Source organism: Panthera leo, chromosome B3 (assembly GCF_018350215.1).
Source record: "Panthera leo isolate Ple1 chromosome B3, P.leo_Ple1_pat1.1, whole genome shotgun sequence".
Classification (NCBI taxonomy): Eukaryota; Metazoa; Chordata; class Mammalia; order Carnivora; family Felidae; genus Panthera; species Panthera leo.
The window spans coordinates 55,907,113-55,934,975 of NC_056684.1; the positions used below are offsets into that span (position 1 = coordinate 55,907,113).

General features: G+C 43.2%; 1 protein-coding gene across 3 annotated transcripts in view; it reads right to left on the reverse strand.

The window, feature by feature from the left end:
* The window catches only part of SEMA6D (semaphorin 6D), a 54,898-nt gene that overhangs the window by 26,584 nt on the left and 451 nt on the right, over positions 1-27,863 (reverse strand). For 2 of the 3 annotated variants that reach the window (XM_042942128.1, XM_042942127.1), the window contains exon 1: positions 26,887-27,151. The exons of the other annotated variant lie outside the window; for it this stretch is intronic. The gene's annotated coding sequence lies outside the window, so the exon portion shown is untranslated. Of the gene's footprint in view, positions 1-26,886; positions 27,152-27,863 lie in introns of those variants that run through there. 3 annotated transcript variants of the gene reach the window in all.

Sequence of the window (27,863 nt, forward strand, 5' to 3'; positions counted from 1 at the left end):
ACACAACAGTGTGCTCTCTTTTCAGGGAGGACTGTGGGGCTTTCGAGGCTAACTTGGTGACAAGAGAAATTAAAAGCCTTTTCTTTTGTTATCTCCTCCACACAGGGAGCTCTGGCCAATCCCGGCTGCTCCCCCAGGGCCTCCAGGAGAGGAACCATTCTAGACAAAGGAAGAGCTCAGGGTTCCAAGGGATGACTGAGATGCCAAAGGACTCAGCCTGTCTTTGGAACATTGGCTTATTCTACCAGATGACCTGCTGGGGCTGCCATATGGCCTGTGCGTGACATTCTGTTCAGGATAAAAGGGCCTGGGTCCATGCCTGCTTCTGCCCTCTGGGCTAGGATGACAGAAGTAGAGCACGTTTGTTCTGATTCTACTGACTTTCTGATGCCGCCACCACTACTGACTTTCCGATGCTGCTTTCAATATCCTCCATGGTGTCTTTTTCAGCTTTTCAAAGAACATGAACAACACTGAGGCAAGGAAAGACTAGGATGAGCTGCTGCTACTATTCCTGGGAGAGAAGAAGCAGATAAATGAAGGAACTTCTACTCCAAGAGTGGTGAAGCCAGTGCAGAACCTAGATGTCACAAGAGTCCAGTGATCTATGCTTACAGCCACTGCCAACAACAATAGCAATTGTTCTGCATTAAAGAGCTCGTGTCTTCACGTTTTATATTCTGCAAACCACCTCACCAGAGATTTCCAGAAGATGTCATGATCTAAAACAGTGTCCGAGGGTTTAGAGAAGGGTTAAACTCTAACAATCCAGAGTAAGAGAAGCAGCCTTTCTTAAAATTTTAAAAGTCAAAAATTCCTGGTTCAAATCCTGTGATTTTCAGCTGCCAAAAACATGGCTTTTATCTGCCTTCTGCATTTGAGTAAGCCAACAGTAATGGTTGCTTGTCCGTGGCAAATGTGGAGAACGATTATTAATGGTTTCAAAGGACCTAAAGCATTACTGTTATCCACATTCCATTAGAAAATTCAGTTCCACTTTGTTTTTAAAAATGCCCTTCCTGCGTCAAGAGTATGTGGCCTTTGTACTATTGTTGCAACTCCCTGTGAGGTTATAATTATTTTGAAATAATTATTTATTTATTTATTAAAAATTTTAAATGTTTATTTTTGAGAAAGAGAGAGAGAGGAGAGAGAGCACAAGCAGGGGAGGGGCATGGAGGAAGACACAGAATCCAAAGCAGACTTCAGGCTCTGAGCTGTCAACACAGAACCTGACACAGTGCTCTCAAACTCACAAACCACAAGATCCTGACCTCAGCTGAAGCTGGATGCTAAATGGACTGAGTCATCCAGGTGCCCCTCAAAATAATTTTTTAAAGATTTTTTTAACTGTTTATTTATTTTTGATAGAGAGAGAGAGAGAGTGAGTATGAGCAGGGGAGGGGCAGAGAGAGAGGGAGACACAGAATCTGAAGCAGGCTCCAGGCTCTGAGCTGTCAGCACAGAGCCCGACGCGGGGCTCAAACTCACAAACTGTGAGATCATGACCTGAGGCGAAATCAGATGCTTAACTGACTGACCAACCCTGTTGCCTCTCAAAATAATTTTTTAAAAGAAAACTATTTTGTCCCAGGGAGCCTGGGTGGCTCAGCTGGTTGAGTGTCTAACTTCGGTCAGGTCACGATCTTGCAGTTGATGGGTTCGAGCCCCACATTGGGCTCTCTGCTGTCAACGCAGAGCCTGCTTCTGATCCTCTGTCCCCTTCTCTCTGCCCATCACCCCCACTCCCTCTCTCTTTCTCTCTCAAAAATAAACATTTGCCCTACTGATAGAAACGAGATCCCTGGTGACTTATGTTAGCCCAAAAGTCCTAGACTGAAAGAGAGGTTGTAATCAAGAGTGAGAATAATGGCCCAAGTGTATTTTATGAGCGGCACAACCTCTGTGAGGGCCCAGCCTAGGCCTGGGTTAGTTTACCTGTGGATTTTTTGAAACATCGGGGGCCACAGAGACAAAATGGGAGTTTACGTAAATTGATGCTGATTCCTTATTTTTAACTAACTCAACTCAACACCCAGAGGGTATGAGAAAAGCTGGGCCCTTCCTTCTATGAAGGGTGGGGCCTGACTAAAGTATGGGGGTTGGGAACAGGGACTCTGGAGCCACAATGTCTAGGTAGGAGTCCCAGCTTTGCCACTTAATTAGCTGTTTGCTCTTGAGCAAGTGGTTAACTACTCTGTACCTCACTTCCCTGTAAACCAGGAATAATGTTAGCAGCTTTCTCACAGAGTTGGTCTGAGGATGGAATGAGTTATTAAAGCAGCATACAGAATTCCCAGCACATGTTATGTGATTGGGCGAGTACCAGGAAGATGGTGCAAGGCTGAAGGCACAGCCTTGAGAAAGGGTTGTGTGCTTCCAGTGCTAGTGCTGGAGGTAATTATGCTTCAAACGTTATATTACCCCTATCTACATCTATTCTGGCCTCACCTTATGAATCACCTCGGTGGCGGGGGGTGGGTACTAATCTTACCCCAGACATCAAATACACCTGGAGATAATAGGGAGTTAGGAAATCTGGATTCTACCTTTAAAATTTTTTTTTAATGTTTATTTATTATTGAGACACAGAGAGAGACAGAGCATGAGCAGGGGAGGGGCAGAGAGAAAGGGAGACACAGAATCTGAAGCAGACTCCAGGCTCTGAGCTGTTAGCACAGAGCTCAACACGGGGCTTGAACTCACCAGGAGGTCATGACCTGAGCTGAAGTCGGATGCTTAACTGATTGAGCCACCCAGGCATCCCTGGATTCTACCTTTGATTCAGCTTGAGCTAGCTGAGAGGCCACAAGAAAGCTAACGTACATTCTCTGGCTTCAGTTTCCTCACCTATATGATGATGAGAGGGTTGGGCAAGAATGTCCAAAGTCTCTACGGACTCCTCCAAGTCATTAGCTTTTATGATTCTGATCTTATGTGCCTGGTTTGAGAAAGGCTCTTTACCAAAAGCAAAATGATTCCCAATTCACACTTCTGAATTTTTCCTATAGCACTGATGTTGCCTAGGATACAAAGTGCAAGTACTCCCTCTGAATCCCGGGGACTGGGGAGCGCTGTGATCACTGCCTCTGACGTGTAACGCCAAACCACAGACAGGCTTCGCAGTACAAACTGATGGGCTGAACATGGAATGAGTCTCCACTGGCATGTATGAATGGGGATGTGGCATTCTGATGGTGTACCAGATGCAACGGCAGAGGGTAAATTTTTTCCCTCACTGTCACGTGGCTTTGAGAAATACTAGCTTTAAGTGCTGTCTCTAGCTTCTTTGGAACTGGGGATCAGGTGGTGCAAGCCCTCCCACAGGTCAACAGATCACTTCCAATGTCTTTAAATTTCATGATATACTTGTGGGAAGCTTAGCTCACATACACCCAGAAGCCCTAGGTCTCTTCAACTCTCTCTGTCCCCACATGTACTTCATAGCTGACAAAGGTATTTCATTAACTTCTGTGTGTGAGAACAGCCCCCAGGTCTCAGGGATATTCATCCTACTCCAGGGACTGGGCCAATGAAGCTTTCACTTTTATTGTGTTTTATGCTTTTAAAACAAAAATGCCTTGTCTATTTTGGTCCTTAAAGGCTTAGGACAGAAATGATTACCTCCACTGAATTTCATGTCAGCTTCATGAGGACACAAGTTACGTCTGTTCTGTTCTTGGCTTTTATCTTTATAACCACCATGGTATCTGGTACCAGATACCTACTCACAGAATGTTTACCGAGTTAGTGCATGAATTTCCACCACACAGATGAGAAGTTAAAGAACTGCTTGAGGTTAGGCTGTTAAAAAGAGGCTGCTGGATCATCTGTCTCCGGGTCTGTTGCTCTTTCTATCACCTCAGTGGCTAATCTCAGAGAGGCTCAAAATGGAATTGCATAGACAAACATAAAAACTAGGTTCCACAAGGACATTCAGCAGTGACCTTACAAATTCGAGGCCTAAGAGGGAGCAGCGGGCAGCATTTGGATGATGCCTCTCTTAGCCATGCACATTCTGGGTGTATGGAGTCACCCAATTCCAAAATGAGCCTGCTTCCCCTGCCTCGCTGTCTTTGCATGTGCTGTGCCTGCCACTTGGAATGTCTTTCCTATCTTTTCCTCACCAGCTCCTAATCAGAAGTCACTTTCCACCAAGATTTTCCCTTTCCTGCCTTCTGCCACCAAAATCTGAGCTCGCCTTTGTTAGAACACATACCACACAATGTTAGGCTTCCTCATTTCCTCAGCTTCCTTTCTTTTCCCCAGCCCCACGCTGTAAGATCCTTGAGTTCAGGGACTGTCTCTTATATCCATAAATAAATTCCTAAAAAGTGGTTGGGATACAGGTTTTTAATAATTGTTTGTTGAATGAATTGTTGTGTGCAACCCTGTACCTTATAAAAAAAAAAAAAAGTTTAAAAATCTCCAAAGAGCACTTTTCCCACTAATGATGAGCCGGTAGCAATGGTCACCCATATGCACCAGTAATGAATACACACCGGCATGAAATTATGCGGCCGTGTGTGTGGGAGGCACTCATGCTCATAGCTGCTGAATGTGACCACAGTAAGACACAGGCTCCTGCTGATGTTGTGATTGCTGCAATTGCGGAGATAAATACACAGGAGTTACAATGCTCCAGTAATATTATCTGGCCCATTTTCTACAATGACCTGAGCCTTGGACCTGCGGCTCCAAATTCCATCCCAGCCATATAGGAAGTGGAAGCACCCTGGGAAGGTACACACACACACACACACACACGCACACGCACACACACACACACACACACACACACACACAGTGTTGCTTACCACATGCAAACAGGCTGAACATTACAGAAGAAAGATTGACAGAAATTAGTCTAATTACTTTTGGAGAGAAAAGTGTGGCTGACTTTCCTTTTCACCACTTACCCTTATTACAGACTTGCAGCTCCTTGGTAAAAATAATTATAAAACCAGGAAGGTGGAAGGTTTGGGGGTCTTTTATGTAAAGGATACAGGGACAAAGAGGGATTATAAAAAGCATAGGCAAAGAACTCTACCAGGACTGAGGGAAAGCAAACAGGAGGGACCTGTAGGTTTCTTCCCAAGTTGTGTCTCTTCCAAGCTGGGGAGAGAGGGAACGCTGCCTCTTTCCTGTTGCACATGCTGAAGGTCCCAGAGAGCTTTTGGGGTAGTGGGGACCCAAGAAGAGGAGGCCATTAACACAGGCACAATCCTCACTCCAATGTGGGTGGGGAGACCGCTTTTCAGAGGCATTCTGATCAAAGGTTCCCAGGCCCTAAACTGTATCTCAAAAGAGCCTGTACCACCTTCTCTGCTTCCTGTGTCTTTCTGAGCCCCCAACCTTCCAAGGCAGAGGAGGAAACAAGGGCGCTGTGGAGCACCTGAGGGCTGGACAGAAGGGGCCCCAGCAGCGTGGGCTTCTGTGCCCTCCCACGCTCCCAGGCCAGATCTGTCACCTCTTCTGAGATGAGATTAGGGAACATTGCTGCTGAGTGCCTCGCCACAGTTTTTTAAAGGGACAAGTGAGAAAATGGAAGTAAAAATACTTTGTAGACTGTAAAGGTGCTATACAAGTGTGAAGAAGTAGTATTATTATCGGTGCTTTATTTAGTTGGAGTCTGCATCAGCACGGTATACTGACATCGCTTACGCTTTGGCTCAAATCAATATGAACATTCCTCATTCCACAGATGCAGCTGCTCCTCGAGTGGCTGGCCTTCGGGGCCTCCTGCCCTTTGCTCCTGCTGTTCTCTGGACCTAGAATGCCTTCCGAGTGAGGATTCTCTGACTGGCAAGTTCCTAATCATCCCTTAGGGCCCATCACCGGTTCGGGCCGCTTTCCATCTCTCTCTAGTCTCCTTTCACAACACCCTATCCATTTCAACTATGGATTTGCCATGGTGGGTAGCACTGGCCACCTTCTTGCTCCCTTTCTGATTAGACTGTGAGTTCCTGGAAGCAGGATGTAGGACTTCTTAGTGGAAATAAGCTCGTATGCCAGTACGTGAGATATTGCCCACGCCCGCCCCACTAAGAGAGCAAAGATGGCCATCGATAACATACTCCTTCGGTTTACAGGCGACGCGTCTGGGGTCCTGTGTAATCTGCACAAGCTGGAGGCTGGAGAAGTGGAGGCCGTAACGATCCATGACAAGCCATGGATGAATGCTAAGGAGGCAAGAGACATTGTGCTCAGCGCCCCCTAGGTTGCTGGTGCTATTTCTCCAAATTTGCAGATGAGGAAATAAAGAGGCAGTCGGCCTTCAGTCCCAAAACTAAATAGCGGGGCTTAAGTCAGTTTGACTCTAATGCCTGTGGTCTTAATCACTACACCCGGAAAAGGTACGGCAGAAGAAATGGACAGGAGAGGAGAGAAGAGGCATTTGTAATTTGCTAAGAAAAGAAAAATACCTATCTTTAGTTTGATTTTATCATTGTTGTTTTAAGATATGGACTGCATTAGTTCCCTTGCATCCCTTCTTTCAGCCTGATGACATAGCAGGTAATGGTAGCAAATAAAGGTTCTGTGAAAAACATAAAATAGTAAGAGGTCTTTCATGCAGGACAAGAGCCAAGATCCTGCCTCCCTAAGTCTTGGGGGCTGGCTTCCACCTTTTCCCCCTGTCTCCACCGTTGAAGCAGTGAGAGGCCACTTCCCTACCATCCTTGACATAATCAGCAGTCTTTCAGTTGTTTCCAAGGATGCCACAGCAGGGATGCAGCAGGGACCCGCCTCCGGGGCCAGGGAATCTCCCTGTTTGGGTGCTCTTGTGTACGCATAGACTAGGGTGGAAGGCCTGATGGAAGGTGGAAGGCCTCTTTGCTCCCGGGTCCTTCAAAGCTCAAGAAAGCCTGGCTTGGGAACCTGTTCCTTTAAATGTCTGGCAGGCCAGGCAGAGCAGATGTGAGGGGGAGGCGCGAGGCAAGGTAGTCTCTGCCTCTAGAGAGCTTGTCCGCTTTTCAAGTTTCTGTCTTCAAGGACCAATAAGAGGACATCAAAGGGGAAGTTCTCACCCACCTCCCACTTCGGCCCCGTAAAATGGCTGGAAATGCGCTGTCGCTGCATGGAACCCAAGGAAAGAGCAACGGGATGATGGTCCATCTTTTCACCACTCCTGAGAAGAAATCCTCTTATCGAGGAAACACATTTGAAAAATATTCTGGTTCCACCACCCACTAGATGTGTGACCTTGGAAAAATTACTTAACCTTGCATCTCTGAAAAATAGAAAATGATTCCACTTATCCTAAAGGATTGTTCTGAGGGTTGTAGGCTTAATATACAGCGAACCTTTAGAACTGCCTGGTGAATAAGCGCAGTGAGTACTAGCTATTAGCATGGTTATTGCTGTTGGTATTATTATTAGCATCACTCTGTTTTCTCTCTGCTCTGTTCCCTGCCCTGTGATAATCTAATCTTTTCTGCATATAAACTCTAGAGATTTCAGTTCCAAATTCTCCCTTGTAATATTCTTTGGAAGACTGGACAAAGAAACTGACTTCAAATAATTTCCCTTTTCGTGGTAGTAGCAATGGAAACACCTAAGTCAACCACTCAGCAATCAGGCAAGATCCTCATAAAGATGGCTGTCGGCACATTAGAAGTTAAGCATTTTGCCAGTATAAATGCACCAAATATATTTAATGTCATTATTCTTCTGGAGACACATCACACACTCAAGCCCATCTCTAATATCTATCTTAATAGAAAAGAGCCCTGACAACCGATGATTAATAGCACTGAGACCTGGCTTCCTGAAGAAGGCTGCGTAATAGAAGGAATACTGCTAGATTCCCAGTAGCAGAAATGTTAGTCCAAGAGATGCTGGGCTGAATTCCTTGTGGGAAAGGTAAATGGGGTCAATGGAGATCTCACTTCTGAGGAATTCTGAAAAGTAGGGAGTGGGAATTACTGCTACAATACATCCCAGGCCGTGATGTTCCAAGTATCTAGATTTTCAACCTCTCAAAGGGTTAGAAATTCTGTATAGCACTTTAAAAACATGGCAACCAAATATTTTTACACTGTTCCCATTTAGAAGTGGGATATATATATATATATATATATATATATATATATATATATATCCATATCCTCCCCTTGAATCTGGCATATGACTACTTGAATAATGGAATATGCTGGAAGTGATGTGCCAGTTTCTGGGCCCAGGACGTAATAAATGGGCACCTTCCACTTCCGATTTCTTCAGATACTTGATGTTGACCAGTCACCATTGTATGAGGAGGCTCAAGCTGCTCGTGGAGAAGGCCCCTATAATGAGGAACTCAGGCCAGTCCTTGCTGAACTCTCTGCTGAAGAGCAACACCACTGGGCCCCATGTGAATGGGCTGTCTCAGAACTGGATCCTATAGTCCCTGGTTGAGCCATCCCAGACGATCCTACGTGGAGCAGAGTAGTGTCTTCCAAAAAGCAGATCCATGAGTCAAATAAATGATTTTTTTTTTTTTTTTAGTCAATGCTGTGCCCAACGTGGGGCTGGGACTCATGACCCCGAGATCAAGAGGAGAATGCTCCACCGACCGAGCCAGCCAGGTGCTCCTTGATTGTTTTTGTTTTAAACACCTGGTTTTGAGATGGTTTCTAATGCAGCTAGATAATTTGTAGACTCCATGTTTAGGTGAGAATCCCTTCCTGGATCTTTTCTAGGTATTCTATCTTGAAATATTGCTTTCTTTGCTTTCTCCTCTTAGACCAGCAAAAGACTCAAATTAGCTAGCTGTCAGATATATTGCAGAAGATTCTGCTGGCGGTATTGCAGAAACAGAGGGAGCCTTTGGTCAGAATGCAGATGCCATGACAATTCCTCAGCAGCAATTTTCAGATTGTTTTTCTACGTGTCAAGCAGTACAAAACTTGTCCCTAAGAAGTTTTGTCCCAGTCTCTTAAGATAATGTCTTCTTGTTATTAATCATAGAAAAGCAAATTATATCAATGAGGTACTATCTTAAATTAGCTTTTTTTTTTTGAAAAAAGGATACTATTTAATGCTAGTGAAGCTGGGATTGCAATATATCTCAATCAATATATTGCACATAGCAGGGTAACTTAGCACAACTATTTAGAAAAAACTAACCTTTGACTCAGTAATTTTACCTCTAATGATTTATCCTAAGTAAATAATCTAAAGAAGGAAAAATAAAGAAACTTAATCGAGGAAGATGTTCACTGTAGTCTTATTCATCACGGTGAAAAAACTGGAAGCAGGTTAAATTTCTAAACATGGAGAAGAAATTATATCAAAAGTATATTACATCAGCCTTGTGGAATATTATGCAACCATTAAGATGACAGTAAGGAAGACCAGCAATCCTTGGCTTATGATGTAATAATACTAAGTGGGGAAAGAATCAGAATATAAAACTGTAAATCTACTGGCTACAACTTTATAAAGACAGAGATACATATAAAGCAAATATTAAAATGGAAAAGATAAAGAAGGTATTTTATATAATAGCTTGTATCAGTATTTTTGCCTTTTAAAAACAAAACTTTGTATTTTTTTTAATATTTAAAGAAGGTGGGATGGAGAGACGAGCCATTAAACAAATTAAAATTACCCTCCAACTCAATTAAGCAGTTAATTGACCATTGTGGTCAAGATGGTTATTGCCCTTCTGTTGAATAAAACCAAGAACTGATAGTTGGATCCCATGAAAAACAGCTTATTTTAGGCAGTAACTTCCTAGAGAATAAGTCCTCTATCATTTTGTATCATATTTATACTCTGGGTGTTCAGTCAGAGAAAATGGAGGTAATTCAGAAATTGAAGTTAAATTAGCACATTATAATTTTGGCTTTGTTCCTCTCCCCTCCCAACCTTCTACTTTTCCCTTCCTAGACTTTCAAAATATAAACTGCCAAAATAAAACCAGCAACAACAGTTTCTATTTTTAGAGTGAACTTTAATCCAATTTTCACAAAGATCCATGCCAATTCAAAATCACTGCTCTTCTCTTGGTGCTAGTAATACAGTGATTGTCTTTTGCATTAAAAATTAAGAATTACAGTCACACAGGAGAAAGAAAACTTGGCTTCGACTTCTTAGTGGTCAAATGTACACCAGCAAAAGCAAGTGGAAAACTGATTGCCATTGAGTACTTGGATATTTAAAGCCAAAACCATTTTTACCCCAACGGTTCAAACACTGGCATTACGGTCTCCTTTCTCGACTCTAAAATCATGCACAGGGAAGTGGAGAAGGAAGACCTGGCTCATTCAAATCCCAAATTTCCACTTAAAGCCCTGTGAGTGGAGTGGCAGGAAGTAAGGACACTTTCTCTGCCAGCTTTCTTGCTCACTGTGTAGTCATCACCTTCCTTCACCGTGATCCAACCAAGTGACAATCTAAGCGTTAGATTAACTTTCATTTGAATGTGTAGCAAAACATTAAGTACATGTTTTTATAAACTAATTTCCAAGCAGAACTGTTTATATATTTTACCTTAGAGATAAGTGGCTGCTGGAACACTGAATCTATTTCAGAATTTCGTCACACTGAGCCATTTTTCTTAGTCATAAAATAAATACCACAGCAGATAAGGATAATTCTGTACCTCTGTCACTAGCTGTTAGAGCAACAAGAAGTCAGACTTCAGCTCTCTCTACAGCCCTTTTCAAATCAGCCCACTCAATGCTAATGCAAATGTAAACACATCATTCCACCAACCATTAGGACTGAAGAAATCTCTTGGGAGCTAAAATGTGAGCTCCCATTTGGTTCCAAGGCTTCTAAGTGAAGCACTCTATTGCACACAGTAAAATAGGCAGAAGTCAAGATGTTTTCCATCAGGAGAAAATAAAATTAAATAAGGTTAAGTTAAATTAGAGTAAGTAAATAAATACACAACCCCCTAAAATGGATACATTTTAGGAGGCCTAAAGACATGATAGTTGTAGCTCTTGAACGTAGAAAAATTACCTCTCTCTCTCTCACGTACACACACAAACGCCCTAAACTATTTCAGTTGTTTAAAAGAATCTACATTAACACTTCTTGATCAAGGCCAAAGGAAAAATTCCTTAAAATTTAAGTGATGAAATCCATGGCACTAAGCATCATGGCTTTGATCTTAATTGGCTCCTGCTAGTCTTACACCAGAGTTGTTTGCAGGCTTTTAACCCTGCAGATGGACCCCATCTCTTCGCTCAAACAGGCCAACAGCGTGCCTATAAAGTGGAGAAGCCCACTCGATGATGCAAACGTTTAGGTGGGTGATTAGACACACTTGGAGCATCAACTTGTCTTGTGATTTAAAATTTACTAAAGTAGAAGGTGGCTTCCGGTAGAGCTGAAGGTGTATCTCAAAACAAGGACGCTGAATCTCAGTTAATTTAAAGGCTGTTTTTCTTTGAAATGTCTTTACTCATTGCAATTTGCTGGTGACCTCAACTTGATGAAAACAAACACACAAACACGAGTGCATCTTAAGTCTGTGCTTGCCATTAAATAGCTGTAAGCTTTAATACAGGATTTGTAACTGTGCTCTCAGAGATGTCAGGATGACTGAACCAGAAGATATCTTGGTTCTCACACTAAGGAAATGTAGATTGCATAGCGGTACCTTATTTTTTACACCTTGGGGAGGCCGAGTCTGTGCAGACATCCAGGCCACCCTGAGTATGGTGGTACCTTTCTAACAGTTAACACTGAGTGTCAGACTACATGGTATATACCCTGAGCTGGTGTTCACTTGGTATCGCGTTGTGGAGTCTGTTTTCATTGGCCAGTACCCATGCCAGAGGGCTGGCTAAATATTTTGGCTATCACCCTGCAATATACCAAACTTCTTGGATAGTAAATTAGAAAATTCTCAAGGATGCCGGCATTTATACATTAGAATTTTAAGGCCTTAGATATAGATTTCTTTTTAAGTGCAGCCAAAGTACTGGAGTTAGTTAAGTCTCCTCTGGAATATCAGCATAAAAATCTAGAGAGAGGAAAGGACAGATCCAAATGAAATGAGCAGAATAATGCCCATCTCAATGAATTTGATTTTATGTTGTAAAACCACCCAAAAGCTTGTAGGCCTAGTCTAGAGGTCACAGGTTTCAGCTATACAGCTCAAATTCTCAAAAGGAGTTGTGATTTCCACTTTGTGTTTCTTTTGCTTCCATAATCCCCATGTCTTAATATGAAGTCTTGAGAGTGTAATCATCACAATTACAATCCAAATGCAGGCCTGACATAATTTTATACTAGTATTTTAGTCTACTGAAGTGTGAGGATTGCCGGCAGTGACCCTGGAGGCCATGTCTATTCTGCCTTAGTTTACAACTGAAAGGACCAAAGCCCAGGGAAATTACATGGTTTGTCTGAGTAGATGATGCAGCGGGAACTCAGAGCCAGAGCCCGGGACTCTTTACAACTCATGTCCGTCTACTCAGATCAATACAAAACAAATGCCATTGTTGAAAAGCAGCCATCAGGACAGGCTACATGATCTGCAGGGGCCAGTCCGGTGCAAAATGAAAACATGGAGGTCCTTATTAAAAAATTATTATGAATTTTAAGATGGCTACAGCAGAGTGTTCTTGGCATGGGGCCAAGTGTGACTGCACAGGTAACACACCCAGGAAACTGACCCTGGGTACGATTATTTAATTGTTTACTGGACTTGGACTCATGGAAGGCAAAAGGGAAGAAAGGCTCTTCGAATGCTGGAAATGCTCCAAAATTATCTGACACGTGGGTAAGTGAATGAGTGAATAAGGAAATGAGGGAAGGAATGCATCTTGGAGACTACGGCTAAGACTCAGCGTCAGGCTGAGTTAATACAGCAAGTCACTGCGAGTGCTTGGTCCATTATTTAAGTGTCACAATTCATAATCTGAAAATACCGCATAACATAATAAACTTTCCCAGTCCCAATACAGATAACTTGCCAGATCTATGTCCAGGACGTGAATGGCAATGCACCCATGTGGTGGCACTACCGTGCTATTATGTGCTCGAGAAACGCCAACTTCCTACCAGGATGGTTTTGGCTTTTTTTCTCTTTCTGCTTTTAGAAGTAGCCGTCCAGATATATTTTATGGAACCTACCCATGTGCAAAATCTGCAAGCCCTTCAGATATGAATATTTCATACGTTGCCAGGCATCTTTGATTTAAAAACAATAGTAATAACAATAAAACTACTACAGTATATTGAGTTTTTATTATGTCAGATATCATGTCAAGTGCTTTGAATATATTTCCTCCTGAAGAAGACCCTATAACATCTCTATGAGGTAGATATATTACCCTGATCTTCCAGTGAGGAAAACAAGGCTCTGAGAGGCTGAGTGGTGGAATCAGAATTTGACCTTAGACTATTTGGATTCCTGGAGACTCACTGTTCTTTGAAAGGAAAATAGTGCAGGTTGGATATACCGAGAAGAGCAGAACAGGAGCTATTGCTTGACTTGAAAGAATGAGACTTTTATTTGATAAGGCCTGAGTGAAGTTTCACTTTGGTGAACAGAAATGAAAATCTAGGCGGTTAATTTTCAGCTTACTACAAAGGCAGATCAGTTGTACAAAGGCAGGTAAAGGAGGAGCCTCCTTGCCCACATTTTATGGGGCCTTAGGACTGATTTATTGCATTACTATACCGGGAAAAGAGGTTAACAGTACAGAGTGAAAGGAGGCTCAGAGCCAAGCTAAGATTTCCACTCAGGTAGTTTGTAGTATATTTGTTTCATTAAGGGACAAGAAAGATTAAAAAAAAAAAAAAAGTGGGTAACTTTCCTCAGTAGATACAGATTTACAATGTGTAACAGAAACACGTGAAACTTCACAGAGATTTAGGGGCTAATGGTTTTTTGAAGTAGGAACCATAAGAAAATGTGAGTTTAAAATCATGAAATGTCTCAGAATTGAAGAAAATATAGTTAGTGTTTCTGTATCTACCTCTCAAGTGATAAGGGTGCCTTCATAATTATGGCTTGTATTTATTATGACATTTCAAAGTGGCAAGGGTATCTTACTTCTTATTTAAAACAAGCTACGGGGGAAAATAAAGGAAAAATGTAGAAGCATAGCAAAAGCAAATTCATTTTTTTATTAAAAATTTTTAATGTTTATTTTTGAGACAGAGAGAGAGAGAGACAGACAGACAGACAGAGGGTGTTAACTATGAATGGGAGAGGGGCAGACAGAGAGGGAGACACAGCAGGCTCCAGGCTCTGAGCTGTCAGCACAAAGCCTGACACGGGCTTGAGCTCAAGAGCCGTGAGATCATGAATTGAGCTGAAGGCAGACACTAAACTGACTAAACCTCTCAGATGCCCCTTAAATTCATTGTATATATGTTCTGTCCACATTTTGTAGCATTGTCCTCTGGTGTCATATCTTTTATAATTTTTAATTGCCAGACTGGTAAAATGAAAAAATCTGCTTTAGATATGCAAAATTTTCAAATAATGGCAGAAAAATATTTTTGGCCAAACACCAAAATTTTATAGATTGAGCACACTCATGAACATGTTTATGTAACCGACACTGTGTGTACACATTATGCATATATAACAATGTATACATACAAACACAGTTTGTAACAAAATGCTGATTTTGTTCACGTGTCTGTTGATAAAGTCTTCCCCATCTAAGTCCATTGCCGTGGACCCATCCCCCTGCCCAAGACTACTTTGGGCTTCAGCCATGAAAAGGTGTCAATGATTCTATCCACAGAGACCAAGGAGAAATGTGTTACTAGGAAAGGTTTCTTAGTTAGACTTGGTCTCTTGATCTGTTGGATACTCACACAGAATGTGCCAGTTTTATTGGGAATATGAAAAGAGCTCACCAAGGACAAGATGACAGGCTGAGAACGGCAGAGAACACAGAAAGCACCTGAGTCTTTGATGACATTATTCAACCAAAGAAGTTACCAGTCCTGGAGCCACTCCATCTCATGACTTCTTATAATGCGACTTAATATACACATGTCCTCATTGTTGAGGCAACTTTGAGTTGGATTTTCTGTTACTGGTTGCCAAACCCAACATGACTAACACCTATTATGTTCTAAGGACTATTCTGGCCAATTTCCATGCAATATCTCTAATTGATTTCACATCTCTAAGCTAAGTGATATTTTCTCCACTTAACACAAAAGGAAACTAGGAATTAGAGAAACTAATGATATACCCAATTACTCACATCTAGTTAGCAGATAGGGCAGGATTCCAACCCTAGTCTGCGTGTCTTTGAAAGTTATCATTTAAAATCTCTGTATGTGTTTGTGTACATGTGTGGTGATGTTCCATTTTTATACACATCCATGTTTATATACCTATGGTGAGGGTGTTATCTGTAGCGGCACAATCATTTATCACGTTTTGGAGTCTGAAATGTTAAAACGCTGAACATAAACATGTTTAACATAAAACGTTACACACAGGCATTACTGAGGGAATATGCAACAAAAGAAAGCAAATGGCAAGAACTGGGAAAAGTAATCATTACCAGGTTTTCTTTTCCATTGGGAGTTACTTATTTTCCTTCTCATGGGTCAGATAATTCAAGCTCTGTTCTCGGGGCTAGCTGAGACATCAACATCACGCCAGATGACATCTGCACTAAATACTTATCAACCTATATGGATACCATTAGTGACTATGAGTGTTGCAAGGGAGATATGTGTCCCTAAAGAAAATACTGAATCAAAGACGGCAAATTTGCTGTAAAGGGGCTACCATTCACCATACCCTTTTCACAGAAGATTTTACTAATCAGTCAAGGCTTTCCTTTTCTCTCTGACCTTGGATGCAGTCTCACAAATTTCTACAATGCAAGCTGCAATAGCCACTACCAATCCGTCAGGTTTGGCTCTCTACTTTGAAACTCATTTGCCCTATCTGTCCTACATGTTCAATGGGGGATGGCTCTTCAGGGATGTAACTGAAATTACAGGGAAATTGTGCAATGGTAGTTTATCAACCCCTGAGAGCTGAATGAGTGAAATTACTGCTAACTGAAAATACTATCTATGTATTCCTGAAAATTGAGTCTAAAAACTATATTAGCGGCGATGAAGTTTAAGTGATCCCAAAAGAAAAGAGCAAAGTGTTGTAAAATATAAATGGCGATAATAAATTTGAAAGTTGGACTATCTGTGTGTCTGTCTCTTTTTGCGGACACATTTTTAGAATGTGTCTCTTTACGAAGTGAATTCAAATTTTTAAAAATCACCAATAGATTTGATCCTACTACCAAGGTAATTAAAATATGAAAGTTAATATAGCATTAAGAGGTCCTGCTACTAGAAAGAATCTTGGAGATTCTCTAGACTCTGTGCTGCCCATTTCTACTTCACTTTGTTCTAATGAGAGAACTAAGGGCAGCAAGGCCAGTGCCTTGCCCATAGATGTCTGGTAAACCCATTAAAACACCTTCCTTACAATCCTCCAAAATTGTCCTCTAGTCCCCTAAATTCTTCTTCTTTATTCAATCATCCCATGAAAGACACCTTGATTCAGGGACTCTGTAAATGCAGTTAATCAGGTAAGTAATACTGAAACTCACACAAAACAAATGAAAGACTATGTATAGTACGCTTAATACAAAGTAGGACATGAAGATCAGTATGGTTAACTTTTGTTTTGTTACTACTATAATGATTATTTTTAAAAGCCCCCAATTGATTATTCTAAAAGTAACAGGGCCCTCCTGAGCACTTATGTTCTATGACTTTACTGTATCTTCCATTGATTGACTCAAGAAGGTTTTATAGTTAGTGGCTGAGATGGTGGGCTTTGAAGTCAGACAGGCTTGGGCATGAATTCTGACTGCCTCTGACATCTCCTAGTGAGGTACTGAACAGTGGCAGACCGAATATTGTCCCAACCCCTCCCCAAAGACGTCCACACCCTGATCCCTGGAACCTGTGAAGAAGCTGCTTTACCCGGCAAGAGGGATTTTGTATATGTGATTAAGCAAAGGATCTTAAAAGAGGGAGATTTTCCTGGATTATCTGGGCGGGCCCAATGTAATCAGAAGGGTCCTTAAAAGATGGAAGGGGGAGGCATACATCCAAGAAAGAGATGTGACCATAGAAGGAGAAGTCAGAGTCAGGGATGGCTGGCTTTGAAGCTGGAGGAAGGGACCACAAGTGAAGAAATGAAGGCAGCCTCTAGAAGGTGGAAAAGACAAGGAAATGGCTTCTCCCCTAGAGCCTGCCGAAGAAACACAGTCCTGCTTTAGCCCAGTGAAACCCATCTGGGCCTTCTCACCTCCAGAACTGTGAGGTAATACAGTTGTGTTGTAAGCATCTAAATTTGTGATCATTTGTTATAACAGCAATAGGAGTCTAACTGATGCTCCTCGAGCATCTGTTTCCTGATCTATAAAATGGGAATAAAAAATAATGTGCCCCAAAGGGCTGATGTGATGATTACATTAAGAGAATATAAATAAAACACTTCAGTGCTTGGCAGATTAAAAACTCAAAGAATGTACACTGTGATTATGCATTTGATATCATCATGTAGATTAGGGATTTACATATTGCTGATTATAATAAATGGTGATTCCACAAAATGTAATTCATTTTATCATAATAATACCTTACATAAGAGTAGCATTTAGCTGGCTTTTATGGAGCACATTCACCTCTGATGTCTTATGTGATGCTTATTATAATTGTGAGTCCACAGAGGAGGAGACTGAGGGTCCGAGGGGACAGTGCTTTCTTCATTCACTCAGAGAGCACTCTGTTGGCCACAGGTCATCTGATTCCAAACATAGTACACTCCCAATCTCATCATGTGGTTTACAGAAATACACAGTCATGGTATGCAGAATCCTCACATGAAACAAAAATGATGAAGGCAAAGGATGGTGGGGTTATTCATCACATACCAGCCCATTTCCCATATGATCTCGCCCAGCTCAGTTTCCACTAGGGCCTCCAGCCCCAGCTCTCCAGTGCAGCCTGAGTACTCTGTCTAATGCATCTAGTCAATTGTGCAAAGCAGAGGGGAAAAAATTCCATCCTGACCGCAGCAGGCAATCACCTTATGCCCTGAAGCATGAAGTTTGATTACCCTTATCTCAGTTTATCATTAAATCAAAAACTGTTGCTATGAATACTGGCCTAGGACTCCATTTATGAAATGATATAGGCCAGTCAGCAGAAATAAGTGAGTGCCCTTTTTCTTTCTTAATTTCTGCTCACTGTGAAGTTGTTTTTTTTTTTTTTGTTTTTTTTTTTTGTTTTTTTTTTTGGCAACTAGGGGGAAAAAAGCCTCTTTAGCTTTGAGCAGATTTTATAACTTTCTTCACTCTTTCATGAGCTAGCTGGGATGCCTCTGGCTCATCACCATTCTTCCCGTGCTGTAGGGGAGAGGTTTCAGATCTGCTACCTAGTGGCCTGCCAACACTAGACTTGAAGTCTAGCACTTTGTCGGGGTGGGGATCCGTGCTCTGGGCACACCACAGCATCATTTCCCAAAGCATGGTCAAGGGCCTGCAGGGTGTGAGTCACCTGAGATGTTGGTTGCAAACACAGACTCCAGACCCAGCAGAACAGAGCTCCTAGTGCTGGGGCCCTGGGAATCTGCATTTTAACCATGTGTGATTCTGATGAGAGGACCACTGGTAGAGATCGAAGATGTGGGTAATGACAGGAATAGTCTGGGACTGTGCCTAGATTTTCGGGGTGTTATTCAGCTTTTCATCAGCCCAGGGGGCAACCAGCACAGAACACATACCAATCATCTGTATCACCCTTCAAAACAATCAACAGTAGAAGCCAGATTTCTGCCATCATGAATCTGAAATGACTGACATCAGGGTCAGGGATATGCAACCAGGCATCAAGGTCTGGGTTAAATCTCCAGGCTGCTGCACCTCCCCAGCCAAACTCTCCTTTCCAGTCTGGCTGAATTTGTAGCAAATATGGTGCATGAGGGTAGAGGGTAGCTGGTTGTGAAACTGGCCTCAAGGTCTCTGTATCAGTTAAGAGATATGATAAAGTCACCTGTGAAGAGACAGCACAGGATAAGGGCTAAAAGCATGGGCTCTGGAGCCAGACTGCATTTACTTTTGTTTAACAGACGCTGACGTATACATAGCACTCACTACCTGCCAAGCGCTATTGTAACTGCTGTTCAACTATTAATTCATTTAGGTCCCACAACAACCCTTCCAGGTGGGGACTACCAACATCAGCCACCTTTTATGTGGTGACACTGAGGCTCAGAGAGGTCAAATAATTTGCTCAAGATCACAGCTGATCAGTCACACAGCCAGGACTCACAGCCAGGACTCACACCCTACAGGCTGGCTCCAGAGTTCAAGGTGTTAAACACCCTGCTATGCTCTTTCTCATGGATCTAAGTCCCCTGGGGTTTGACCCTAGGAAAATTACTTAACCTCCCCGACTTCAGTTTCCTGTATAAAACTAGGATATTATTAATAATCATACCTCCCTCAACGCACGCTGATCAAATCATTTAGTATATGCACTTAAAAGTGTATCAGGCACACAGTGAGCACTCAGTAGATGCTAGCTCGAGGTTACCTATCAGTCCTATACTCTCAGGGGTAGCCTGAGGATTAAATTAGATAACATATTTAGAGTGCTGGGCACAGCGCCATGGCACACAGTAAGCGCTAGCTCCTATTATTAGCGCAGTTGAGCCAGGCCAGTTTATTTTAGGTCCTGTCTGGAAGGCAACTGTGCTTTTTATGCAGGGGGAGGCAGCGTGTCCTTGGCTTCAAAAAATAACTGGGTGGGAGCCAGACTAATTATTTGACTGAACAGGTTCTTTGCTTTATGTCACTGGAATATTCCTGAAAAGTTCCTGATATTGAACTTGTATATGCTTAATCCTTTTTCCCCATTGACCTATTTTATAATTTCTGATTGATCTTTCATTGGCAGTGATTCTTTAGACCTAAGTCGTCTCTCAGGCTGTCTGTCACGTAACTATTAGCTTGTAAAAGACTTAAATATACCAAGGAAAATTGAACCGCTGGAACAATTCTTGGCAAAGTAATTGGCTTAATCATTCCCTAATGTAATTGTTTTCATTTTATTTTTCCTTTATTATGCGTTCTAATAAGCATGCTTATACTATACTGAATGACCCATCTTTCTTTCCATGAAGCTTAGTACCTCCACCATTAAACTTAACTGTGGTTAAGTGGTTTGATTACAATTTATGTTAACTTGAGGGGTTAACGATGGCTTGGAAACCCTCATACCCAACAGCCTATCTTGGAGTAGGGCTGGGCATAGGAGGGAGAAGGGAGGTGGGGAGGGAGCTGGAAAGGTGGGGTTGTGGGCAGCCACCGATGGGGCTGAGTTTATCTTGAAAGCTCAGACCCAGAAAGTGGAGCTGAAACCCCAGGGTCTCTGGAGGATGAGATTTTCCAAAAGGAAGCATTAGTAACTTTCCAAGTTGTTCACTGCTACGTTTTCATTTTATTGGGAAAAAACTGTCAGCTCCAACCTCATTTTTTGCAGAGTTTACCAGGCATGATAGGCTACATCTGCAGTGTAATAAAATGTTAAACTCGATAGACACATTTACTAAGATATTTGTTGCACATCACTCGCTGTGCTACCTTTCAGGGATGAACAGGCAATCCAGCCTCATGGGACCTGCAGGGTGGACTGAGCACCTAGAGTCCAGCTCATGCTATTTCTACTCTCTTCAGCTTCCTCTCTCCATATCCCCCTTTCCCATCTCCAATCCTCCTCATAGATGTACGCAATCTATTCCTTATAGAGTCTATGTCTAGAGTTATTTCAGGTTAAAAAAGATGAAACCAATGAGGCAGGAGCCTTCTAGTTTGGCTCTGCTACACAACCCCGTGGGGGGAACCATCTTGAGGCAAAAATCGTATTTTCCCTTGCAATGTTCTCATGCAACACTGAACCAGTTGGCAGTTGATATGGAGTTTTTAGCACTGATCACAGAGCAGTCTACTGAATCGCCACAAGATTGATCCCATTCATTCTGATGGCTTAAGCCTCGGGGCCATCTGCTGAATGGCTAAGAGGAGTAGACCAGAGATACTCAATAAATATTTGTGGATTGCCTGGCAAACTGCCTCTTCACACCTGAAAGACAAGTCTGTGCTAGGTTATAACTCAAATGTGGACAACTGATCTAGATCCCTGCCCCCACCCTCACCCCAGGGCCTTTGCCTAAGCTGTTCTCTATGCTTGGAATGCCCTCCCTCTCACCACCTCCCCCACTGCCCCTCACAGTCCACCTGTCCAAATCCCACCTAGTTCAAGGACCAGCTCAAATATCAGTGGCTCCATAAAGCTTTCCCTGACTACCCTAGCCAGAAATAACTTCTCACTCCTCTCAATTTCCATAGGTCTGTGTGCATGTTTTCTGGCACTTACAATGCTCGCCATTTTATTTTGGCTATGTGTTCACCTCGTCTTTTCTATACCACTCAATAAGACCCTTGAGCTCTGGAACTCTGTGTCAGTTCCTCTTTGAACCATTTCCCCACCCTGGCACCTACTTTGTCAGAGCAGACACTTGGTAAAAGATGACTGAGTGAACAAATGGTTACCCCAGCAATGACAAAAACAGAAACAACTGCAACATTCTTTATTCCTTCTTCTGCCCCTCCTTCTCCTCCTCCCTCTCCTCCTTCTGTAGCTTTTAAACACCTATTTACTTGATCTACCAATTACCCAGGGGAGGAGGTTTGGGGACTTACTGATAGGTGTAGACAACTCTGCAGACCAAAAAAGCTTCCAGAGACCCCTATAATGACAAGTGGTGCCTAGGCCAACGCAGACGCAGGGGGGAGTCAGTCTCTGGTCTGCTGACAGCCGGCTCCTGGGAATGGAAGTGTTATTTTCTCAAAGAGCTTCATCTGCTCTGGTTCATATGTGCCAGTTCTTCGTCTGAGTAGAAATTCCTGACTTTATTTTTAAATACAGACTCCAGTAATAGGCTAAGTAATTGCAGATCTTCCCGAGGCCTTATTATACATGTACCAACATACTGAACTTCTTAAAACCCGTATTTCTTTCCCATAAATATATGTTGAACACCTTAAATTTCAGCATTCTGTGTAGTGGTAATGTGTATTTGTTGTTCTCCCTCCCATAGGAATCCTGAATAAGAAAAAAAAAAAAAAAAAAGGCAACCAGAGAAATGCTGAGGCACCAGTGACAATTTCTCAACAATGTGTGTGATTACTCGTAGAGGTAAAAGGACTCTCCTGCAGCCATAAGTAAGAAAAATGTGTATTACAATATAATACATAGTCAAGCTTCAATAATACACTTTCCATCCTGGTGCCACTAATGCGTGAACAGCTGCACCTCTCACTGTCTTTGCTGATGGGGCCCATAAATACTCCTGGGAAATGGGACAGGGATACATAATGGATCTTCACCTGCCAAGATCAGGGAAATGAATGTCAATTGCACCCTGATGCAGACTCACTTTTTTGGTGGAGAGTGATGAATATTGCCATTTGTCCTATGCCACTGTAATCTTGGACAGGAAAGCCTACCATGGAGAAAAATGGCGGGAGAAGAAGATGCTGTTCTAGGACACTTGAAAAGAAGAGTGTCATAATTATTTGGCCACCAGGAATAAAAGTGAAAGAAGAGTGCAACAATATGATTTAGTTTAGAGCAAGGTTAAAATTTAAGAGGACAGCCACACTGTATATATAATTTCATTCAGTGTAAAATTCTCCCTCAAAGTAGGACTCTTTTATTGAAAACAAAAGTCAGAAATATCAGGGAGTCACAAAATAGTAGCGTGGTCCATGTTCCCAGAAACAATTCAGGGTCATGACTAAAGGGTGTGGGCTGACATGTGAGGCAGACCTAAGTTCATATCCTGACTCTACCTCCTACCTCCCTGCTGTACAGCCTCAGGAAAATGACCTGGCTTCTCAGGTCCCTGAGTTTTCTTTTTAGATAAAGCAGTGATAATAATAACAGAGCCCACATAGTGCAGTTGATTGAAGGTTACACAATGTAATTAAGATCAAGACTAACAGTAAGTGGTAGGTATTATGGTTGTTGCTGTTTTCCCCCTTCCCCTTTCTCTATCACCTTCATCACTGTCATATCATCCCAGCTGATCTGTGGCTGATTTCAGTAGCAAATATCAGGGAGAGAAGCGAGAAGACTATCCTGACCAAAATACCAGGCAGTCTCCCCCTCTCACATCAAACTCTAAAAGCAGTACTTCCAATTATAAAAGTTGGTTTTTAAAGTTTTGCAACATAACTTAACAAACGTATCCACCTCATGTCACTCTTGTTTTATCAAACAATTACTGCTGTAACAGGTTATCTTCTTAGAAAAAAGAAGAAAGCCAAAAAAAAAAAAAAAAAAGAAAGGTGATAGAAAGCACTGGGTTCTATTAGACATGGGCCCCAGATTTAGTTACATCACATGCTCTTTGGGAAAAGGGAGGAAGCAATGACATGTTCAGTTCTCCAAAGAACTTTGACAAAGTCCTTTTCTGTTTTATGTCATTTGGAGTCACGGGCTAAAGGCTACTTTCATTCTGTTCTTCCCTTTTTCCAAAAGACTGCATTCTGACGGTGAATGAAGAATGGTGTCTGAAAGCCTTCTAATTCTGTAATTCTGGTGCTGTAATTGTATCGAGCCCAAAGAGGCTTTGCTCTGGGCTATACCAGGCTGTGGCACGTCCTCGCTCACGTGGAGCGCACCGTTGCAAGTCAGCAGAGTCTTACTGCAGGTGTGTGCCCAGAACTGGACGAGGGGCCCAGCACAGGTTGCCAAACAATGGAAACTTCCCGTTCTGGGTGTTAACTTTAGTTACCACAGCCAGACAATGCTGCCAGTGGTGTGGAAGAAAAAATTGCTGTAGCCAGCTGTGCTGTTCACAGTCGGATGGATTCTGTGTAGCTCCAAATGGTGATGGAGCCAGCAGCCTGTTGTAGCCAAGGACAGGATGATGGATGATCTACACACTGTGTCCAAGTAGAGAGAATGGCAGAAGTTCACTTCAGGGTTGTTAAAATGCTAATCTGGGTGAGCTAACAAAAGCTTAATAGAAACGAAAAGTTTGAGAAATAAGTCCACCTCATGTGGTATCTATGTGGACCACTGATTTGATCGCCCTTGGTTACATAAATGGTCGCTTTTCAAAGCAAGGACATTTCCTAGTTTTCCTGTTGGACGAGGGGAAGTAGAAGCGGCCCCACTTGTATCAGCTGCACGTATTAGCTGTTGTCAGGTCTGAGGACAAAAAAGTCCGCCCAACAACAGCCACCTCAACTGAAGAGGGTTCTGATATGCTTAACACAGTCCTATGAATTTTATTCTCTCTATGTGTCATGGGAACAAATCAAAGAGCACTTTTTTCCCTCCGAATGAGAAGTAGGCAGCCGTTCATGAAATAAGCAGCAACCTAAGACACTGGCTTTGGTAGATTTCAATGCTCAGTCTCCATTCACATGAGTTCTCCTGCTCTAATGACAGTTTCAACTCGTGAACTACACTAATAGGATGTTGAATTCTTAGTGTGAATCTTTAGGATTAAACAACATGGTTCAAAAAATGATGCATATTTACATTTCTTGCCAAGGGATCCATTTTGCCATTCTCTATTTCTTTGCATTCTTACTTAAGTTGAACATACAGAAACATGTCTGCCTCACCTGGTGTTGAAACATTGGCTAGCACAGCTCCTTGCAAATGACAGGTACTCAATAAACACCGACTGGCTGGCATACCCCGAGTACCTCTTGCTTCCTCTAGAAATGAACCTAGAATATTCAGCCTTAAAGTCTATTAATTGGAATAAAAGGTAATATTTTATCCTGCAATATGCAAGGGAGGGAGTTCACCTCCTACGGTGACACCAATAATGGTTAGGCACTCAGCCAGGCTCCTAAGTCTGTGTTAAATGCATCAGAAGGGTAAAAAATGACCCCATTTCAGATGCATTTTTCACTCTTTGTATCTTAGTGAAACTCACATGCAAGAACAATGACTAAGCTAATTACCAGCGTTCATTATGATGGAGCAGCAAGAAGTGAAGAACTTCTCCAGTTTCAAGAAGTCCTTAACAATGATGGGCATCTTTGTGAACCAAAGCTCTGGTTCCTGCTTACTTGCCTGTGTGCCTTTCAAGCAATAGAAACCACCACACAAGGATGCAGGGGCCCAGTTACCCAGAGCACAGTTACTGGACAGATCCTTCCTGCGCTGCAAGCGGCCAGTGAACTGAAGTCCACCGGATTTCTAAGTTGCCCTCACTCTAAGGACTAATAGGTTTACATCACAGGCATCTTTCAAATCCATCAAACCAGGGGAGACATGACCAGATGGTGCTATTAGTGGGCACCAAAAAAACCCACCAAAAAACCAAAAAACAAACAAAAACAAAGAAAAAAAAAAACGAAAGAAAGAGAGAAGACAGAAAGAAAAAAAAAGGAAGAGGGCAGAATGCCCACAAATCGAAATCAAACTGGAGTTAACCAGATGTTTGGTGATGGAGAAGTCACAATATTCCTGGCATACTGTCCTGCATCACAGAAATGTTCCTCAAAAAAGGTAATCTATGTAGCATCTCTGGTAGAAGCGATGACCGGTGGCAATATTCTGCAGAATCCAGTAAGAAACAGTAACTGGCTGTTAATCTGACTAAACGTGCTAATGGAAGAAAATGGTTTGCTAAACAACACATTTTGGAGATCCTAGGGTGATTTACTTAACTGTCTTTCTGACAGCACAAGCCAGGGACCTAAATCAAAGCACAGACATTAACTATAAAAAACAAAACCCAGCGATGGCTTAAGGTAAATAGTTTATTTACCTTAAGATGTTTTAAATGCATGATAATCTGGGGCCAAATCTCAGAGTTTACTTGGCAACTTCTATTTATCTAAGCCGGGTAAATGTTTGTGTAATATTTGTCAGCCTGACAGAATATGCCTGTCACTCACTATGTTAAACAGAACTACATACAACTTAATTTCCCGAGTTAGACACCTAAGAGAGCAATAGGATTTTTTAACAACTTGAACAGACCACCATCGAAACCTATTGTTTAAACTACCAAAAGGACAGTGAAATCCTCACCTTGAACTGTCTGAGGTTTTTCTCAGTTCTATAAGGAAGAAACCTGGAAAAATTTCTCCAAACAAGTATTTCTCCTATTCCGAGGAGCAGAGACGAAAACAGTTTAGAAAAAAAAGTGTTAAACCTTTCCCTAGGACTTTAGCCTTGAAATAAACACAATAATCCACTTTACTACTCCAAAGGACAAGCAGAGGGAAGGACAGTCCTTAAAAAAGCACCTAGACTTTTTACTGCAGACTTAAGATTCTTAGTACCCAGAAGTTCTTAGGAAAATTACCCCAGACCTTTCTTTTCCCAAATAACTGGAAACACTACCGTTATTTTAAAGAGAAAGCAGCCGTCCATAGTGGTGGGCATGAGGTCCAATTACTGTTTACAAAGTCTATATATCTATAATAACGATCCACTGTCCCTTCTGTGAAAGTCACCTGCCTGAGACTGGTGAGGGCAACTGGGGTTGCTGACTGGTCACCTCAGAAACAGAGAGTACTACCCTCAGCTCCTTTAATGCCTTAATTAATACTGCTACTTCATTTTCCTCTAGTTCCATGACATTCAGCTCTTTACAAGTTCGGTATTTAAACAATCACCTGACAGAGGTGGTCCTGAGAGTCGATTTAGTAGAAGAAATTCTTAAAACCCAGTTCTCATCCACACCAAGTCTTTTATGACCTTTTATTTCAATCCAACACTTACACACGACAGAGCAAGCTTTAAGCCCTTCGAAATTACCCAAGGCGGCTGCTATATCAGTTTCGGCAGACTAGGAACAAACATCATCGCTGTCAAGACGGGAAATAAAAGTTTCCCTACCTTCCTCCTCACCATCCCCCTGCCGACGCGAGCGGCGGCTCCCTCCCGGCTGCAGGACGCCTCTCGCTGCCGGAGAAGGGGCTCATGCAAAATTGACTCTTCCTTATTTGTTTCCATCCATAATTGATGGGTAGATGAGAACGTCACACATCTCAGCGCTGGGCTCTTGCCGCCTGGCGGAGACCCCATCCAAGACGCTTCCGTAAATCATTTCCAGCCGTAGAACAAAGCACGGAAAGTTGCGGGGGAGAGTGGCCAGCAGAAGAAACCGGGGCGCCGGGTGGGCGGTGGGGGGTGGGCTGTGGGCAGCTCCGGGCCCCAGCGCCCGCCCGCGGCGCGCTCGGCCAGCAGGGGGAGAGGGCGGGTGGGAAGTGGCTGCCCTCCGGACTGCAGCCCGGGGGGGCTGGGGGGCTGGGGGGCTGGAGGGGCCGAGGACCCGAGCCCCCGCCCCCGCCCCCAGGCGCTGCCGGGGGCCGTCCGAGCCCGGGGCGCACCGACAGGTAGCGGGCTTCCGCGGTGAGCCGCTAGGGTCTCGGTGCCAGCGCTGCGCCCCCTCTACGGGCGCAGGCGAATGCTCGCAGGTCCCCTCCTAGCCTTGCGGGCGCTGCGCGACCCCGATGGTCCCGGCGTCGGCTTCGGGGCCGGCGGGCGGAAGGGGGCGGCCGAGTCCGCAGCCGGCTCTTCGGCCTCGGCGCGGCTCCCGCCCCGGCTGGAGACGCCGTGCCCGAGCACCCGAGCAGCCCGGGTTCCCACTGATAGCGTGCGGGGGAGCGCTGAGCCGGCGCTGCCTGGCAAGAAACTTTTACTTGCCCCCCTCCTTCCGCCCTTTTTTTGTTCCCGGGTGGGGGGTGCACAGTGGAGGGGGGTCTCCAAGTCCATGTGCCCCTCCCCTTAGGCCTCCCCCATTGCCAGTTTTGACGGGTCCGCCAAACCTCTCCAGCCCGCTGCGCGTCCGCAGGCGGACAGAGCTGCTGGCA